General features: G+C 44.0%; 1 pseudogene; it reads left to right on the forward strand.

The window, feature by feature from the left end:
* Nucleotides 1–4,493: 4,493 nt before the first annotated feature.
* On the forward strand, nucleotides 4,494–5,508 carry LOC100348212 (ubiquitin-like domain-containing CTD phosphatase 1 pseudogene; annotated as a pseudogene).
* The last annotated feature ends 344 nt before the right edge of the window (nucleotides 5,509–5,852 follow it).

Consider the following 5,852-nt stretch of genomic DNA (forward strand, 5'->3'; position numbering starts at 1 on the left):
TACCCTCTGTAAATATTTGCCAACCTGATAGATGATAAGGAAAACCTTATTGCTTTGATCTACAATTCTTGCTTTGAAGTGAAGCTGAGCAGCTTTTCATATGCTTATTGCTGTTTGAATCTCTTTTCTGCGAGCTACCTATTCAGGTCCTTTGTCCATTTTTCTATTGGATTGTTTATATTTTCCTTTATTGCTTTGTAAATTTCCCTGGCATAATACCTGCCAATATTTTCTCTGCTAATACATTTAAGCTTAACACCATAGAATCCAAAATGTAAATCATCTCGTCATGGATGTCACTTTCGTCTCCCCAATCAGATTGTAAATTCTTTGAAAGCAGGGAGGAGAATCTGCTCAAATGCTCAGAGGCATGGTAAACGCAGGTTGAACAGCCTTGTCCTCCATCCTGAGCACCTGACATGGACTGCAGTCCTCTGGGGAAGAATTGTGTCTTCTGTAGTTACTGGAGAAGATGAGATTTGCCTTCCTAGGTCAGCCCCTCCATCGATCCAGTCCGGCTCTCTCTCTGACAGCAAGAACAAGAAGCATATTGAGGAGAATCCAATTACCCTCTTTGACATCCGCTTCAAAAGGTTAGGAATTTATCCTATGTAGCGCCATTTGAGAGCTGTCCTCCATTAATTCCTGAACCTACTTGCATTTCAATGTATGTTCCCATTGCAAGGTACAACAGGTAATGAGTTCTTTTGTTTATAATACAATACATCAACTCCTGGGTCAGGAGGGCAGTATTACATGTGAGCCTATGGAATTCCCATTTCACTCTAAATATCTGTGAATAATGCATTTTAACTAGGTTTAAAATATTAACACAATGTTCCCTTTATTAATCCCAAGCCTTTTTTTCCAACTTTTCCTTAAGCTTTTAAAATGTATCTTATTATATATAAGAAAAGACAAAAATAAATAAATACACAGTTTAAGGAATCATTTTAAGGGAGGTAGCATTATACCCACACCAGGTCAAGGTCTTAAGAGCATTGCCAAGGTTCTAAAATGCCCTCTAGGCTGCTGCTTGGTGCAGTGGTTAAGGGCCAGGAACACCTGCAGCCTGTATCAGAGTGCCTGGGTTAAACCTCAGCTCTACTTCCTGGAGTTCATTTTCTTTCTCCACAGTCCTCTGTAATATGACTGTACTGCAATTTACACATGATGCCAATGATAGACATTTAGGTTGTCTGCATTTTGCAGTTATTTCAAGTAATGCTGCTATTTTTGAAAATGTATCTTTCTACACATGATTACAAGGTTCCCTAGAGGATATATTCAGGAGTGAAATTGCTGAGTCATAGGGCTGCATATCTTCAACTACTAGATACTGCCAAACCTATTTCCAAAGTGGTTATGCTAATTTCCATTGCCACCAGCACTGCTTGAGAGTACCCGCTGTTCCATACTCTCCTTAATGGTGTATGTGTCAGGTGTCTTTTAAATTATTTATTTAAGAGATGGAGAGACAGAGAGAGGGAGATCTGCCTTCTACTGGTTCATTCCCAAAATGCCTGCAATGGCCAGGGCTGAGCCAGGACAAAGTTGGCAGCTGCAAGCCCAAATCAAGTCTACCACGTGGTTGGCAGGTGTTCTGGCCATTGCCTTCCAGGTCCTGCATTAGCAGGAAGTTGTACTCGGAAGCTGGAGCCAAGCATCAAACCCAGGCACTCCAACATAGGATGCAGTGTGTCCCAACTGGTCAAACCCTATTGTCGCCATGGATTCATTCTGAGAGGAGGAGTGTGGTGGGGGCAAGAGGCACGGAGTCACCACACAGACCCTGGGAATTGGATGAAAGCAGGTCAGAGGGGAGTAGCCTGCAGACTCATTTATTTCAGTTGGTACAGCAGCTTATATAGCCAAGGCAGCCAATCCGATCAAGGGGCGGTTTATGCCCTAACCAATCACAGCCTGTTGCCAGGCAGGCTCTGTTGCCAGGTGAGTTTCAAAGCCATTGCTGAATAACTGAGGCTTGCTTGCCAGCACCATCTTGGCATGGCTTTCTCATTCCACCACATCCTGTCCCAGCCTTTTTTTTTTTAGCAGTTTTATTGAGATATGCTATGGTTTGGATATGGTGTTCCCTGCAGTTCATGTGCTTAGGCCATACTGAGAGGTGGTAGAACCTTTGGAGGTAGAGCTTCATAGAAGGCAGACTGGTCATCGAGGCTACTGCTCTTAGAAAAGATTAATGTAGTTCTTGAAGGACCCAAATTAATTCTTGTGAAAGTGGCTGTGTTTGTTTTTTTAATCAGAAAAGCAATCTTTTCACTGCACATACCTAGGTTTGAGGTAGGGAATGTCTACAGGAGAGAGGGTGTTGTAATGAAGGAAGACCATCACGTGTGCTTGGCCCCTCCCACACATGGATGGCCATTTCCCTTTTGCATCTCTGCCATGTTGTGAGGCAGGCAAGGGGTCACGCAACAGAGACCAAATGATGCAGCAACTAGAGCCAGGATTTCCAGCTTCCAAAACTGTGATCTAGATAGACCTCTTTTAAAAACTTCTATTTATTTGAAAGTCAGAGTTACAGAAGGTGGGTGGGGAGAGAAAGGGAAAGAAAACAGATGTTCCATCCACTGGTTCACTCCCCAAATGGCCACAAAGACCAGGGCTGGGCCAGGCCAAAGCCAGGAGCCAGGAGCTTCTTTCAGGTCTCCCACGTGGATGGCAGAGGTCCGAACAGATGGGCCATCTTCTGCTGCTTTTCCAAGCCCGTTTGCAGGAAGCTGAATAGGGAATGGAACAGCTGGGACTCACTCAAACCTGCACCCACATGGGATGCCAGTGTCACGGAAGGTGGCTTTACTGCTATGCCAAAATGCCAGCCCCTTCTTGTCTTTATAAAGTACCCAGCCCTAGGTATTTTGTTACAGCAAAAAGAAATAACTCGCAGCATGTAATTCACCCATCAAAGTGTTCAAACCAATGTGTTTTTTTTTTCAATTTATTTATTTGAAAGACAGAGATCAACACAGAAAGAAAGGAAGAGACAGACAGAGATCTCCCATCTGCTGATTTATTTCCTAAATAGCCACAACAGCCAAGTTGGGCCAGGCTGCAGCCAGGAGCCAGGAACTCCAATCAGGTCTCCCACATTGATGGCTGGGGCCAAAGCACTTGGACTGTCATGCACTGCCTCCTAGGATACATAAGCAGGGAGCTGGATCGGAAGCTGACGAGCTGGGATTTGAACTGGCACTCCAGTATGGGAAGCTGGCATGGAAAACGGCAGCTTAACCCCCTGCACAGCAACACCTACCCCTCTTCTTTATTATCAGGTTGTAAGAGTTCTTTCTATATTACAGATATAAGTCTCTTGTCAGTTGTGATTTGTAAAAACTCTGCTCCCCTGCTGGGATTGCCTTTTTCACTCTCTTGCCCATATTCATTGAAGCACAAAATGTCAACATTCTTGTGATGTTCAATTTATCTCTATTTTCTTCCATTGTTTGTGCTTTTACTGTCATATCTAAGAAGCCGTTGTCTAATCTAAGGTTACACAGATTAGCACCTATGTTTTCTTCCTGAGTTGCATGGTTTTAGCTTTATATTTTAGCTTTTGATTCACTTTTTAATTTTTTAAAATTGTGAGAGATGTGAATCCAACTTCATTCCATATAGTTTAAGATTTATTTTATGTATTTGAAAGGGTTACAGAAAGAGAGAGAGGAGAGAGAGAGGGAGGAAAAATATTTCATATGTTGTTCACCCCTCAAATGACCACAGTAGTTGGGGCTAGGCCAGACTGAAGCCAGGATCCTGGAACTCCATTTGGTTCTCCCACAAGTGTGCAGGGGGCCAAGTACTTGGGTCATCTTCAGCTGCTTTCCCAAGTTCATTAACAGGGAGCTGAATCAGAAGTGGAGCAATGGGATTTAATCCTGCACCCATATGGAATTCCAACATTGTAGGCAGAGACTTAACCTGTGGCACTGCAACAGCAGCCCTATCTGTTAGGAAAATGGTGCAGATTTATCTATGGCGCGATCTACACCCTGATTTACATCCTAGGCCCTAGCCCCTGCCGCCATTGCTGAAAGCCAGGTAGCCACATGGCCCAACCAACGGTGTCAAGCTCCACCCCCATCCTAATGGGATTCGCTGCTCCTGCTTCCCTGCCCACCCTCCGGCAAAGTTTTAAAAGGACCTGTTCCTGAACACGTGGCTCTCTAGCCTCCTCTTCTCCTCACTCACTCCCTCTCTCCTCCCCTCTCTCCTCTTTCTCTTCTTTTCCTTCTTCGCTCCTTCCCTCTGGTCTGCTGGGTTTTCCCCAATAAACCATTTCCCTTACTCCAGTGTTTGGTGTTCTCAAAAAAGAACACTTCTATGCTAGATTGTGAAGATGATGAGATTGAAGAAATGCCAGAAATGGAATTCAAAACATTGATCATAGGATTACTTAGAAGTAATCAGAGACTTCCATTTGCCTTCAGTTCCGCTGTGGATGGTCCCTACATCTGCTGCTGCTGGTTTCGCTCCAGGTATTTCTCCTGAAGGAAAGGTATTAACTCATATGCTTCAAGAATGGCTCTTCCTATCATTGTAAAATGGGGTGGACAGGAATATTCCACGACTACCCTTTCAGAAGATGATACTGTGCTGGACCTCAAGCAGTTTCTCAAGACCCTTTCAGGGGTGCTGCCAGAACGCCAGAAGTTGCTGGGACTCAAAGTTAAAGGCAAACCTGCAGAAAATGATGTTAAGCTTGGAGCTCTCAAACTGAAACCAAATACTAAAATCATGGTGATGGGAACTCATGAGGAGAGCTTGGAAGATGTCTTGGGTCTACCCCCTGACAATGATGATGTTGTCAATGATTTTGATATTGAAGATGAAGTTGTTGAAGTAGAAAATAGGGAAGAAAACCTACTAAAAATTTCTCACAGAGTGAAAGAGTACAAAGTGGAAATTCTGAATCCTCCTAGGGAAGGGAAAAAGCTTTTGGTACTAGATGTTAATTATACATTATTTGACCATAGGTCTTGTGCTGAGACTGGGGTAGAATTAATGAGGCCATATCTTCATGAATTCTTCACATCTGCATATGAAGATTATGACATTGTTATTTGGTCTGCAACAAATATGAAGTGGATTGAAGCTAAAATGAAATAGCTAGGAGTGAGCACAAACGCAAATTGTAAAATTACCTTCATGTTGGACAGTGCTGCTATGATAACAGTGCATACTCCCAGGAGAGGATTAATAGATGTAAAACCTCTTGGTGTTATGTGGGGAAAGTTTTTGGAATTTTACAGCAAGAAAAATACCATTATGTTTTATGACATATGACGGAATTTTCTGATGAACCCACAGAATAGACTAAAGATAAGGCCCTTTATGAAAGCACACCTAAATCGAGAGAAAGACAAGGAACTTTTAAAATTAACTCAGTACTTCAAGGAAATAGCAAAATTAGGTGACTTTTTGGAGTTAAATCACAAATATTGGGAAAGGTATCTCTCAAAGAAGAAAGGACAATAGTTAGAAGTTATGCTGGGCTGGCGCCACGGCTCACTAGGCTAATCCTCCGCCTTGCGGCGTCAGCAAACTGGGTTCTAGTCCCAGTCAGGGTGCCAGATTCTGTCCCGGTTGCCCCTCTTCCAGGCCAGCTCTCTGCTGTGGCCAGGGAGTGCAGTGGAGGATGGCCCAAGTGCTTGGGCCCTGCACCCCATGGGAGACCAGGAGAAGCACCTGGCTCCTGCCATCGGATCAGCGCAGTGTGCCGGCCGCAGCCCGCCGGCCTCGGCGGCCATTGGAGGGTGAACCAATGGCAAAGGAAGACCTTTCTCTCTGTCTCTCTCTCTCTGTCCACTCTGCCTGTCAAAAAAAAAAAA

Source organism: Oryctolagus cuniculus, chromosome 2 (assembly GCF_964237555.1).
Source record: "Oryctolagus cuniculus chromosome 2, mOryCun1.1, whole genome shotgun sequence".
NCBI classification, from domain to species: Eukaryota; Metazoa; Chordata; class Mammalia; order Lagomorpha; family Leporidae; genus Oryctolagus; species Oryctolagus cuniculus.